Below are 15,064 nucleotides of genomic sequence, written 5' to 3' on the forward strand. Positions count from 1 at the left end.
GGCGTCCTGTGTGTTTAGCATTTAGAGACCGGCCTGTCAATTCATAAAACGCTTTGGGAGGAAAATTAAAACTGCGTGAAGTGTTGTTTCAACTCTGATCATGAAATCCATGATTACAATCCCAAATTCATCCAGGGTCAGTTTTTCTCAGAGCACTCAGAGAGCCCCAAAGGGCCAAGGCTATACTAACCTTAAAGCATTACATACTGAAATGGTGTGTTATATCTTTGCCTGTGTGATTGGAGCAGAACTGGCTGAAATCTTTGGCTTCTATAAGCTGCAAAACTTTACATTTTAAGATGTAGATGAATGATGTTCATGAATGTTGTGTAATTTTGTGACGACGTATTGAAAAGATAAAGTGTGTCGTACAGCTCCCTCCAGGACTTTTTGTGTGATATGTTATTTGATGTGGTTTCTTTTTTCTAGGTCAACTTTGACCTTGGGAGCTAAAAATGACAGTAAAGGTCAAACGCTTAGCCAACCTAGGCTCTCATGTCCCTGAAGGCCTGGTATGTTGTTGTGAGGTTTTAAGAAGAAAATCAATAAAATATTGCAGGTAATAGTGTGACCTTTAGTGTCACCTTGACCTTATTCCCACCAAAATTAAACCTGTTAGAAACCTGTGGATTCTTCCAAAGCTGTAGCTTCAATAATCTGACCTGTTGCCTTTTAGTTTTTTCAGCTTCAATTTCCAATAAAAATTAATCTTTTAATCTTTTAATGAGCATTTCTTTTTAAAAACTCTTTATACGCTCCACCTTCTTAAGATCAGCTATCTGTTGGTTGTAAAGACATAACGATTTAAGGACTGAAGAAAAATGTTCCATGGAGACCAAACTGGTTTTGCATCAGGCTGTAAAATGTTTATTTCTGCTGTAAAGTTTGACATTTTAACTTTTCACTTTAGGAGCCAGCATCGAGTGGATGTGGAACAAGGTTTTTGGTACTTTTTTGGCACTGGCTTTGTTTTTCTGCAGCTTGAGGAACACAAACAATACGACTGTTTAGTTGGAGGATAACAGCAACAGTTTTCCAGCAAAGATACTTAAACTGTAAGATAAACAAAAACATCTGAATATGGATAATAAGGCACAAGTAAACTCAATCAAGACAAAAATCAAGTGTCTGAAAGGGAAACGGGGATGAAAGTGAGGACCGAATCCTACATAAGGACCTAACCTGTTTGTTTTGATCCCTTTTAGTTTACTTCCTCTTTTATTTACGTTAGTTTTCTTATATATAGACTGAATGCACATGAGGGATAATAAGGCACAGGTGAAGTCAGTCATGACACGAGAGATCTGAAGGGTGATTAAAAAAAGACTGAGGGGGAACACAAAGTAGGACCCAGGTAAGGTAAAAAACACAGATTGCTACATGAAATAAACTATAAATATTGAACACAGACAGGAAAACATGACTGGCTCCTTTCATATTACCCAGTTGGAGTCATTTAATCAGGTGGAAAAGGTTGACTAAGGATGAACCGAGCCGTGTACAGCATCTCTCACACTCTGGTTTGTCTGCTTGTTTTCCACGACTACGATTTATTTGGCCTGATGGTGTGCCAGCTCCTTTACCAGTTTAAAAATGAAAGTGAGCCATTAGGAGGTCTGATGTGCTGCAACACCTTCTGCTGTTTGTGACTCAAATCAGAAAAGTCTGCAGAGTCTCCAAACAAATTAACAAGATGCTCCCCGATTCCAGCTGTTTCCTGCTTTGTTTCCAAACAAAATCCGTCTTTGTGTTTGTGTGAACTGAGTGCAGCGACCTAACACACACACACACACACACACACACACACACACACACACACACTAGTTGGCTGAGGAGCCTGGGGCATCTGGGACTTGGATTAGAAGCCATGACAGGGGGATGGAGGAGGGATTACTCTGCCTGCCTCATTTCAGCTTTCCTGCCTCAGTTTGTTTGCGTTAGCGTGAAGAAGAAGAAAAAAGATGTAATGAGTCTGAGAGTGCTGCTCTGCTACTAGAAGACGACAAGCAAACAAAGACAGAAGTGTATATGATCAGCCAGGGAAACAGCACAGTCTCTAAATCTCCTGACAGCTGTTGGAAAGTGTTCACAAACCAGAAAGTTTGGATATTGTGTTTTAATTATTCCCTTTATTAGGCACACCTTGGAAGTCCCAGGTCAGACCCCCTTTTGAGTTGCCTTAATTTTCCATGACTCAGATTCAATAAGGTGCTGGAAATGTTCCTCAGAGATTTCGTCCATATTGACATCACCGCATCACTCAGATGGTACAGATTTATCAGCTGCATGTTCACGAGCACGACCAATAAAATCACAATCATCACAACCTGACAGGATGGTATCCAATGTTTGGTGAAGCAATATTTCAACATCGAGCATCTGATGTAAATGATGGCAGGGTCCTAACAGTGGCATCATGGTTAGGACATTATTAAGACCAATAAACCTAATGATGACATTTATGCAAAGGGGAAGATGCAAGACCAGTTACCAATATCCATCCATCCATCCATCCTTATGGTGATGGATGGGAGGCTGGATGGACATGATCTCATCAGTCCTTCAGTCAAATGAGCGGATAAAAACACTTGCACTTGGAAATTAAAAATCAAGTTGAGGGATCGCCATTTTGACACGCTGGTTGAGATTTTGTGATTTTACAAGTACAACAGGATATAACAGGTCCATAGACAAGACTGTGATCTTAAATTGGAGATAACTCAAATATAAATAAAGTAAGATATTGGGGTTTTTTCCTATGGACCTGTTCTCTCAACTTTTTGATCAGACCTTGTATGATATTCTGTGCACATTCAGACAGTCCACTGTAATCCTGAGCTTAACCATCTTACTTCAGTGTGGCAGGAAACTGATTGGGTCTTAATAAGTGAGAAGACTGAAAACTGGCAGATTTCAGACTTCTGACTCAGATGAAACTAAAGTTGTGTGAAAAAACTTTTCACAGGACTTTTTCCAGACAGTCAGCTTGGGGTCTGGACACCTTGACTCTCTTCTTTTTCAGCCGTTCTGTTTTAGATTTTCTGCTGAGCTCAGGATCTTTGTCCTGTTGATGTTTTGGTTTGCTTTAAGCTCTAGCTGTAGGACAGACGGCCTGACTCTCGAACACTTACTTTGGTATAAAGACAAGTTCAGTGACTGCAAGGTGCCCAAATCATTGTCCCTCCACCTCCGTGCCCACGGCTGGTCTGAGGTGTTTGTGCTGACATGCTGTATTCAGTTTTGTGCATTATGGACAAACATCTGCTCAACAAGTCTTGTGCTTTGTTCAGCTTTTTAAACCTGGGTCATGCTGCCATGTTCTTTTTACATAGAAGAGACTTTCTCCTGCAACCCTTCCAAACAAACCAAACTGCAGTATTTTTCTAACAACGTTGTCATGAACTTTAACCTTTAACCTGCTAACTGAGGCCTGTAGAGTCTGAGACGGAGCGCTCTGACCTTGGGCTGAATTTGCTGGGACTCCCGCTCCTGGGAAGACTGTGGCATTGAGTTAAGACCTGAATACTCCGGACCAGCAAACTGACAACATTTCTGCTTTTATAGAGGTGCTCACACTTGTTAAAGATCACTTGATCATCTGCACAGAGTCTTTTTATTTGACTGTAACAGTTTAGACAAACGCACCTTTGTTTCACCATATTCTCTAATTCATGCAACTTTCTGACTTTACAAAGTCCTGAACCGTTCTGGCATCATTTTTAACACCTCAGCTTAAAATTATTAATTCCAACTATTAGTGGTCTATTCAGACTCTGATAATCCTTTCTGCTTTGTAGGTTAGCTTATTGATCTATTCCATTACTCGGTATGGATCATCAGGGGGTCCGAAAACATTAAAATGTTTGCAAAGTCTTTGCACACATTTTTTTAAAATCTCATCTTCAGAAATGCATTTTTCACTTTCAGTCTGCTTTCAGCAAATATTGAATGAATCTCATTTCACTCACTTTGTTAGGTTTAATAAAGCCGGCTGTTATTACTGTGTTTCACTGTTTAATCAAGCAGCAGAGATTTCTCTTTTTTTCTCTAAGAAAACGTGAAAGTTAATATTTGCAAATGTTTCATTATAACAGCTACAGTCCTTTAGGATACTTCAGTTCTGCAATTTTGTGAGTAATAAATAAAAAAAGAGGGTGAGGCTGTTTGAATCAGGCTCCTGTTCATCATTTAATTACTTTCCAGTCTGGTGAATAAATATTTTGCCCGGTGCCTACGGGGCATGAGCGGCTGGGGATGCGTTTCCTGATCAGAAAAGTAGTCACTGTCTTGGAGAACTTGGATTTAGGTTCTTTCTGCAGTTACTAACATTTCACTTTTATAAATGTTGCAGCAAATATGCCACTTTATTTCACAGGCAGCACTTTGAGTCCCTCTGAGTTACCTTTCAGAACAAAATAAAATCAATCAGTTCTTTTATTTTTTGTTACAAAAACTGAGGTTGTTCATCTTTCACTGTGGGTTTTATTGTTCGGATGTTATTGCTTCTTTTTGGTGAGAGCTTCCCAGCATAGTAACGCAAAGAAAGCCTATGAGGGATCACATCGGACGCTTGTATCTGTGAATTCAGACAGTAAAGATAACTGCAGATCAGCACCTGCTAAATAATGAAATCAGAGCAGGATTTCTGTGTCTGCAGATGAGACTTTGGAGGCTTTACAAGCAGCAGTAGTAATGGATATGTGGTGTCCTGTCATTTGAGACATCCCATTCAAAATGTTGAATGGGAACACAAAGCTAATACATAAACGAGTGAATATTTAAATGAATATCTGTTAAAAGAGGGAAAAGAACACCAAAGTGACTTAAACTACAGTGTTTATTAAAAATAGTAATAACTGACCACATTTTTTAGGGTTAAATTAAACTAGTGGACAGTAATGCGGTGCTGGCCGGACAGTCGGTAGAGTATTTCATTCGTTTATTGAGCGAAAGCTGTTAGATTCTCACCGAGTGCGGTGAATTTAAATGAACCCTCCTCTGCTGCCTTTGATGCTGTGCAGCGTCTGCTTCTAAAGTGAAAAGACAGCAGAGCAAGAAAGTTCAGGGAAAGAGAAAGACACTCCGGCGCTCAATGGAAGCAGCCTGATTAGAAAAGATCAGAGAAAGGAGTCACTGACATGTAAATGATTAGAGTGGGTGTGGTAGCTCACAAAGTTCAGCTGTTTCAGCGGCGAAGTTTAGAGATCAGCAGAGATGGTTAAGCAGCTATACGACATTCAGTTTCAACCTAGCATGATTAAAAGCAGGAGCGTGGGTAAAAGCTGGCTTTGAGTGTGTCTACTCGACGCCTCTGACATCTAAAGGGTGCTCTAAAAAGTGTGTTTGCCATCAATGTGATTACGAAATTAAAGTGAGGCACACAGGGGTCTGGGCTTTTTGAGGGAAAAACTGTGACGTGTTATAATATAAATAATGTTGAATTAAACAACAAAATTCAGTTTAAGCTTTTGTTCTAATTATTACAAGTATTAGATTGGATAGCCATAGTTTGTTTTTATGTGAAATCAGAGCTACTGGGACACTCCCACCTGGAGGGCAAAACCAGTACTGCTGTCCTTACCCTCCAGTCATCCTTTGAACATCTTTTAACTTATTAAAAGGTAAAACCATCACTGCCTGAACACGCTGTCCCTCAGGGGCCTGTTCTAGGTCCTCTTTTATTTTCATTGCACTGTGGCAGCACGGTGACATGGTGGTTAGCACTGTTACCGCACAGCAAGAAGGAGTTCAATTCCACCACCCCGTGTTTGCGTTGTTGCGGGTCCGAAATTGAGGACGAGAGTAAAACAACGATGGTCCAGAAGAGGTCGGTCAAACAATTGATTTTAATGAATACACGCAGCGTGGGGAGACGTACACTGGAAAACATCAGTTGTAAATCCCCGTCCAAAAATACACTTCAGATTGCCTTTATAACATCAGGGTATTATGACGCCCCCTCTTGCGTTTACAAGCACATAATTTGCATCTTAAGAACATTCTTTGCCTCTTCTACAGACAATAATCAATTTTAAGAGATAAATGCAGGCACAGAAGTTCCCCTTTCTGGCATCCATCCAAATATGGTGATGAGGTCCCCATGGACTTGTCCTCTCCTGTCACCTGTTGTCAAGTAAACTCTAGTGCAATATATTGCTGAATACATTCAGGCCTTTGCTCAGCTACTATTTTACTGTAACAATATACTCAGCATATAAGCTTTTAAGATTATAGATTTAACGCAACGATTTAAAGTGATTATAACTGCACCTGTAATAAACATGTTAATATTTGATTATGATAACCCCTGTAATACAAATTATAACATAATGCCAGCAACTTCAATAAATGCTTGGATGAAATGATAATTAATGCAATAATAAAGATGATGAATAAAGATTATGTGAAATAATCCCTGTAATTCTACAGCGTGGGTTCCCTCTGGTACTCCGGCTTCTTCCCACAGTCCAAAGACATACAGTTAGTGGGGATAGGTTAATTGGTTAATCTAAATTGTTCATAGGTGTGAATGTGAGCATGAATGGTTGTCTGTCTCTGTGTGTTAGACTGGCGACCTGTCCAGGGTGCACCCTGCCTCTCGCCCAATGACAGCTAGGATAGGTTCCAGCAACCCTGAAAAGGATAAATGGATGGATATATTATATACCACATATTATAGTTTCCTTGGTTAGTAACTGCTTTTGATGTCTTGTAATGATGTGTTACTGCACACGATTCACATATTTGTGTTTATTTGCCTGTACTCTGCTATATTTTTCTTTATTCGTTAGGTTTGTTGTAATTTCTGCTGCTCCCTCTGTGCAGACGACATCCAGCTATTCTAAGCCCCAACACGTGTCTAAATTATAGATGTGATGGAAACTCTAAGTGTTGACACATCTGTCAAAGTGGTCACATCCCCAATTTTAAGCCTCAGCATAATCCAAATTGATGGCTTGTAAAGAAATTCAAACCCATGCAGTTTTAGGACAAAAAGTAACAATAGAGACCAAAAACGTTTTTGCGTCAGGTTTTAAACGTGTTTATTTCTGATGTAAAGTCTGACATTTTTTGGGAGTCCATGGGAATGACTCACTGCTGGAGCCTTAAGTGGACATTAGAGGAACAGCAGTTTTCTTGCTTACCAGGGGAACAAAAGTCTTAATAAAAAAGATGGTTGTGCGTTTTCATAACTGTTGATTAGTGACTGACGTGAGGCCGGACTCTAGTTATGAACGTGAAGAGCATCTGATGAGCTGATAATTCAAAAGAAAGCAGAATCAGGGTTACCCAGTTTATTAACCTTCTTTCTTCCATTCAGATTTCGCATACACACACGAGGGAGTTTGTAAAGCAACTGATACAGATTAATATCTTAAAATTAAGGGGAGGAGGCAGCTCATCACATCCTTCACCCCCAGGGGCCTTGGGAGGTTTGCCCTCTAATTTGAATGTTGTCTAAAGCTGCAGACTCTCTGTCAGTCTGATATTGCCTCTCGCTGTGGAGGGCGAAGCATCAGAACGGTCACTGCAGAAATAAAACAAAGTGGCAGCCGCCCTTTTTCCTGACTTTAATTTATTCATGCAACGCTTTGCTTGAATTGAACCTTTCAGAAACCCAGCGCACTTTAGGAAAAATGACATCTGTGTCTAATATTACATCCCGCTGCATGGCGTAGACGGCCCTCACTGCTGACTAATCGACCTCCGGTGCAATGTTCCCCCGCCAGAGTTTATGAGCGTTCATTCTCATCTTTCACTTGCTTTTTTCAGTTAAGTCACACCACAAGCTGTTGAGAAAATTCACCATTGAGCTATATGTAATAAAAGTCTGTTTACTTTATTGGCTAAGGGATCTCTTCTTAAATCCAGAAAATGATGTAAACGGCCCCAGGAGGTCACGTCACCAGGGAAAAATGATGCAATCATCCCATCTCCTGCAGGACAGGTAAGACTGAAAGCATGCTGGTGTTTTACAGCCAGCCGTTCAAATGCTGCATATATCATCAGTGCAAAAGAAATTCAAGTGCCCGAGCATGTACGACTACACAAACAGGTAGGTTTTTGAAGTGCAGATTTTTAGTTTAAATTTTTTATGAAAGAAGAAATTGTGAGTGCGTCATTGCAGCCGATGCAGTTTGAGATACGAGAGACCGATAAGAGCTAACGGGGTGTGAAGAGCCAGCACAAGCCAAAAGCAGCTACGTGGACATGGTGAAAGTTTTATTTGTAGAATTATGAAAATGTGGTTCATATGATCAATAACAGCTTTGTTGTCATGCTGTAAGGCTACTGGGTTAATGGTAAAGATATTAGAGGACACAGAAAAGTCTAACATCACTGTAGTGCACCTCGACGCTGTGAAAGCTACGAGTCCTTTGGAAAACATTTTACCAAGAGAAGCAAAAACATTTACTTGAAAAAAACATCACACTGAGATTTTTAGGTGGAATTCGTCTTAAAATCATCTCTATGGAAGTTATGAAGTCGCAGTGGTCATCACTCTGGGGCTGGTTGTCTCAAAATCCACCTGTCCTGTCACAACGATAAGATCAGGTAAATCAGGTATTATATATAAATGCCCCTCTCGCCCCTGCAGTCTTTATCCTTCAAGCTCGGGTCCTCTACCAGAGACCTGGGAGCTTGAGGGCCTGTTGGAGTATCTTTGCTGTTCCCAGGACTGCGCTCTTCTGGACAGAGATCTCCGATGTTGTTCCCGGGATCTGCTGGAGCCACTCGCCTAGCTTGGGGGTCAGTGCACCTAGTGCTCTGATTACCACGGGGACCACCGTTACCTTCATCCTCCACATCTTTCTCCATATTTCTCCAGCTTCTCGTGTTTCTTCTTCCTGATGTTGCTTTTATTCAGTCTGGCTACATCTATCACTACGGCCGGCTTCCTCTGCTTGTCCACATCACCTCACCTTAGCTCAGTCATTCTACACCACCTTAGGGGGCATCTCCCCTTTTGACCTTGGGGCTTCCAGGCCATATTCGGCACAGATGTTTCTGTACACTATGCTGGACACTTCTTATGGCGTTCCATGTTTGCCCTGCCTGCTAACATCTTGCTGTTACATGCTGGATTGTCTCAGGGGCATCTTTACACAACCACTGGTAGGATTTCTGGATGTCAGCCACCTCTGCCCGTGGTACATACCATGCAGGGGCCTGTCCTTCCATGATGGCTCCTCCTCTTTCTTGGCTTTCTGCTGTCTGAGGTATTCACTGAGCACATGGTCAGTAGTGGCCATCTTCCTGATACACTCATGTATGTTTGTTGTCTCGACCTGGACCATGGTTGTGACACTCACTACTCCTCTGCCTCCTTCCTTCTGCCTAGCGTACACTCTCAGGGTGCTCTGCTGGAATAAATCCTTTAATTTTCTCCTTTTTTAAAGCTATGGTAGTTTTTACACTGATACTACCTGCTGGTGCGCAATTGCAGCTTAACAAGCCACGGAGGGATCTGGGTAGATTTGGAACAGGACCAGGATCACCCCCCAGGCAGTGTCATCTCTACTTTTACAGGCGAGCAAGCGCTGACAGTGAAAGCTCATTTCTGCTGCACCATAGACTGTTTCAAGTAGCACAAAAAAATCAGAGGGGAGATTTCCCCCGAGCAAAATCCTTCATGTTCCTGAGTCTTGTTTGTTGTTTTCTGCCAGTGTTTTGGACTTCTTTGCTGTTGAACGTTGTTACGGGTTTTTGTAGTCTCTCCCTTTTTCAGGATTGTTTTTAATGTTATGTTTCACCGAGTAATTAAAGTACCTTTTTATCCCTTTACTGCCCTGCCAGTCCTTCTGTGTTTTATCTGCACCTGGGTCCACTTTATTTGTTTCATTGCACACGCGACAAAAACACTAGCATGCCAAGTAAAACGACTGTAATATAATGAAAATGACTACAAAGAGAAACAAAAATACCACAAACGGATGCAAAAGACATATTTTGTCAGAATGCAGAGATGACACGCTCTGCTGCTCACGTTCAGCAGCCGACTCCAGGTGACGACTGAAGGCTCGTGGCTGATTTAAGAGGATGCACTCTTCTCAGATGGAGGTGATGCCTCACTCTGACCTCAACATTAAGTCAAGGCCGGACTGAGAGATGAGCTGTAAAATCAATAGTCACATCTGATTCAGAGAGATTTGTGACGCACAGTAAAATGTGACTGCCTTTCAAATGAGGTGTCAAAGGTCAAAGTGCATTTACAGCAGCAGAGAGGAAAAGGATAAAGAGGATTTCCTGCTCTGAGCTGGATGAAAATAATAATAAGAAAAACAAAAATCACGTTTTATCCTTGCAGATGTCTCAGGAGAAAGTTTCAGTGAGAGCGATGATTTTCCTTCAGCCATACTGACACCAGTGCAGTGTGTCGCTGACACCATAAGGCATGAAATGTGGTATTGATCTGGAGCTTCTTTGACACTGAATTATATGTAGGACAGCTGAAGAGCTGCAGCCAGTCAATCCACTCATGAACTGATCAAGTGAAGCAAAGCAATAACTCCGTGTGACCACGAATTACAGCATGAAAGTGAGTGCTGGGCTGGAGTTTTTCTTTCCAGCACCTGCTCTCATGTTGTATTCATCAGCTGATTCACTCGGTTCAGCCAGCTGTCAGCGAAGCGAGTGAATCTGGAGTTCAGGGCTTTTCTTTGGAGCCGCCTCAAAACAGGAAATCCCAGCGTGTTTGTTTTATATCGATCCAAACATAAAATCATTTCAATTAATGCACAATTACGGTGAGCTTAATTATTTCTACATGTTATTCCTGTGAGATGATTTGCAAATTCTGAACACACTTTAATGACCACCACATAAATCACTGTGATTTTTGCTTTCCACAATAATCAGCAAACGCTTTCTGCTTTTCATAGATTTTGAATTTGGGTTTTTATAGAGACCTGGAATCTAAATGTGCTTCTTCTAAAAACACTTTGGGCCAGCTTATGTTTTAAATGTGTTATATGATAAAACAGTTGTGCACAATATTAACTGGTGGTTCTAAGTTTACTGCAGGTGTGCAGGGTCGTCTGTGTTGGCCTCTCGCCCTATGGCAGCTGCACATCAGTCATGACCAGTGTTGGTCAAGTTACTTGAAAATAGTAATTAATTACTAATTACTGATTACTTCTCCAAGAAGTAATCCAGTTACTTTACTGATAACACTTAAACCTATGTTCTGCATATTCCAGCAGATAAAATAAAATATTGTTTTGTGTTTACACTCATTCAAATAGATGAAAGTAAAACACAGCAGAAAATTAATAAAATCAAAGATTCAGCAGCTCTGAGTCCTGTCGCTCTTAAATCTATTGTCACCTGTTTCGCAGGAGTGGGGCGGGTGGAGGTTTGCCCACAGCGGTCGTGTCATTGGGAGGATCCGGGGGTTTCTCTGTGAGTGTCACATTCCCGTGGCGGCGTGCTCGCTGCTCAAAGTTGAAGTTTAATTCTTTGCTGTAGAAAGAAGTTTTCTTCCCACGCAGAGTGAACAGCAGACGCTGATGTTTTTGTCACTTTTTACAGAATCAAACTCAAAGTAATGTGATTACTTCCACGCTTTAAACGCTGCATGGTCGTACTCTCTCCATCACTCCATGTTATCCACGGTTGATCTGCACACGTCTGTTGCTGCCACAGACATCGCACACACTCGTACATCATTGTCATGAGACACTCTCACAAACAAAATCACGGTTTAATAATGCGAAAGTAATGGTAATCTAATTACTTTTTTGCAATCTTAATCTCTTACTTTACTCGTTACTTGAAAAAAGTAATTGGATTACATTAACCCATCTCTGGTCATGACTGAAACATTACTGTCATCAGTATATGAGCTACCTGGTTATTCTTTACCTCTATGAAAGGACTGCTACAATGACCTCTGACCTCTGTGCTGAGTCTGGGGGATTTCCTTCCTCCTCTCTTCGTTTCTTTCCCTGCTCGTTTTTTCTGCTTGGTTTCCTGTCGTTATATAAGTTGGTGATGTTGCCACAGCAGAGAATCTCCTTCCAAAACTCATCACTGCTTGTGGTGTTTTCATCTACAGATTTGAGCACTTCTACACGATGCTGCCACATTATGAGCTCATCAGTGCCGTGGCCGGACGGGCCAACAAGTACTCGGTTAAATTTAAGCATTTTAATGTTTTCTCACTCTGGGACATCAAACCCTGTGTGTCATAATTGCACACAAAGCTCTGAGCTAAGACTTCAGTGTGTACAGATACACAGTAAACAGAAATACAGAAACCTTAAATGACATTCTGCTATTTAACCCGAGTGCCAAAAGGCTTTCTGCAGGTTCTTATTTATCTTCTACTAGAATGGAGCATTTCAGCTATTTTCATAAGCAGCAAAGAGGACACGGAGTCAAAGGAAGTATTATAAGAGCGCTAAAACATTCATTTGTAAGTGCTGCAGTTTATATTTTATGTTCTAAGTGGCTGACAGCCACCACAGTTGTGTCACCCTTTAATGTTCCTTTCACACAGTTTCACCTCCTCTGTTGCCTCCCTGTGTGATGCTTCCCACATCGTCTCCTGCAGTGAATCAGAATTGAGAGCAACCACAGATTACACACAGTATGTTATAGTACGTGGGATTACTGAAGCCTCTCTCCGTGGCTCTGATGTAATGCATATGTGGGTCACGGCTCAGAGACCCAGTTACAGCCGAGTTTTAGTGTTTTGTTGCAAACACTTTTGAACTGAAGCCTCTGATGGATTACACTTCATGGCCTCAGATGTTTAAATTTTAAGTTAGGTGGGAGTTTGGAAAGACTAAAACAGCAATGAGAATACAGAAGACTGTCCTGCACTGTTATACTGCACTGTTGCATGTACTGTATGTCATATATGTTACACAGCAGCTGCATTTTTACAGTTTACACACTGTTTACATGAACGTATAAGTATAATGAACCTGATGCATGGTGTGTAGCTTAGTAACAGCTGGCATTAATTCTATTTTTAAGCTAAGCTTGTGTTGCTCAATAAAAGAGACATTTCACAGGAACTCTGTCAAAGGTAAAATCATAAAAACATGTAATTTAAAAGTAAATTATATTATATTATCATTATAAGCCAGACAAATCAAAACTTTTCAAATAGCCAAATTAAGATTGCATTCAATTAAAATTGTTACAAAAATTCTGAAGAAACAAACATATTAATAAAATAAAATAGAATTCTATCAAATTAAAATACCGTACACAATATAAAGCAGATATGTAGATCTAACTACGAAGACTGACCCTGATGAAGACTTCAATACACGTCAGTCTGTTCTGCTTGTTTAATTGCTCCTAAAATTAAATATTTTATGGTTTTACCTTTAACAGGGTGCCTGGTGGAAAAGCCTTAGAGCCTCCACTTTAATCTTTATGGAACCAGCTTCCAGTTTGGATTCAGGAGACAGACACTATCTCTACTTTCAAGATTAGGCTTCAAACTTTCCTTTTTGCTAAAGCATATAGTTAGGGCTGGACCAGGTGACCCTGAATCCTCCCTTAGTTATGCTGCAATAGGTGTAGGCTGCCGGGGATTCCCATGATGCACTGGGTGTTTCCTCTTCACTCACTGTATGTTTAAACACCTCTCTGCACTGAATCATCCTTGTTATTAATCTCTGTCTCTCTTCCACAGCATGTCTTTATCCTGTCTTCCTTCTCTCACTCCAAACAGTCGCAGCAGATAGCCCCGCCCCTTCCTGCGCCTGGTTCTGCTGGAGGTTTCTTCCTGTTAAAAGGGAGTTTTTCCTTCCCACTGTCGCCAAAGTGCTTGCTCATAGGGGGTCATATGATTGTTGTTTGTTTCTCTGTATCTATTATTGTAGGGTCTATAAAGCGCCTTGAGGCAACTGTTGTTGTGATTTCACGCTGTATAAATAAAATTGAATTGAACTGAATCTTTTATTTGTTTGCTCATGTTGGACGCTGGGAGTGAGCGCGGTCCAGACATCTTTTAGATTTTAACAGAAAATGCTCTTTTAGAAATCAGTCTAAAGGCTGTTAGAGGCAACTGAGAGATTTGAAAAACACTTAAATTCTTTTAAAGTTGCGATAAAGTCCTTTTAAACATCAGACTTGAAAAGTATGTAAAATATATATTTTAAAAAGTTACTTAACACATATTTAAGCATTTACGTGTCCTACCCAAACAGTTTTCTCTGCAGGGCATCACAAACAGGTTTGAGATCCACACGAAGGTTGGAGTTTTCTGCACCACATAAAGCTGCCATGATGTTGTTCACTCAAAAGCAAGGCAGAGATAGACGCCAACAGGTAATAAGAGAGAAAACACACTGAAAACAACCAGTCGCAAAACAACCCAAAAGATCACACTGTCACATTCTGAAAGCTGCTCTTTGAAAGCAAAGGCATAAAGATTTTCTTTGACTGCTGATGTGTGGCGACAGCTAAGATAACAGCCTTATCTGAGGTAACGTAGCAGCCGCCCTACGACCCAGAAATATTTTAAACTACCAGCAAAACCCATCTGACTGGCAGTTCTTTGTTTTGCATGTTTGTGCTGTTTAGAAGGATAGGGTAAACATGCACATATTAACATACGTATGCTACCATCAGTATTATAAGATAAATTAGCAGTGCCTTCATATTTTCTGAAATGTTGCTGAAGTTCATGGTTTTCTGTCTTCCAGCTGCTTCCACGCAGTGTCGGCTCTGTGACCTCAGCTCCTTGTTGCTCCTCCCACTGTGGAAAACTCAAAGAACCTTCTCCGTCCTCGTCATTTGTACCATTGTGTCATTTTACAACAAAACAGCTTTCTAATGTCTACATGGAACTTTTAAACCCCAAAAAGACTGTCTCTGTACAGTCCATGCATACATCTCAGGCTTGCAGAACCGTCCCCATAATGCATTGCGTTAGTGACGTCACAATGACCAGTTCTATTCAAACTTCACTGATTCTTTGCTTTAAGACTATTACAGGAAATCTACTGTCATGCAGTTAAGACCAAAGCTTTATTCTGAGCTTTGCTCCTCGGATCAAACTAACCTCGTTTCTAAAGAAGTCCACAGCAGAACTCTCGAC

Source organism: Oreochromis niloticus, linkage group LG4 (assembly GCF_001858045.2).
Source record: "Oreochromis niloticus isolate F11D_XX linkage group LG4, O_niloticus_UMD_NMBU, whole genome shotgun sequence".
Classification (NCBI taxonomy): Eukaryota; Metazoa; Chordata; class Actinopteri; order Cichliformes; family Cichlidae; genus Oreochromis; species Oreochromis niloticus.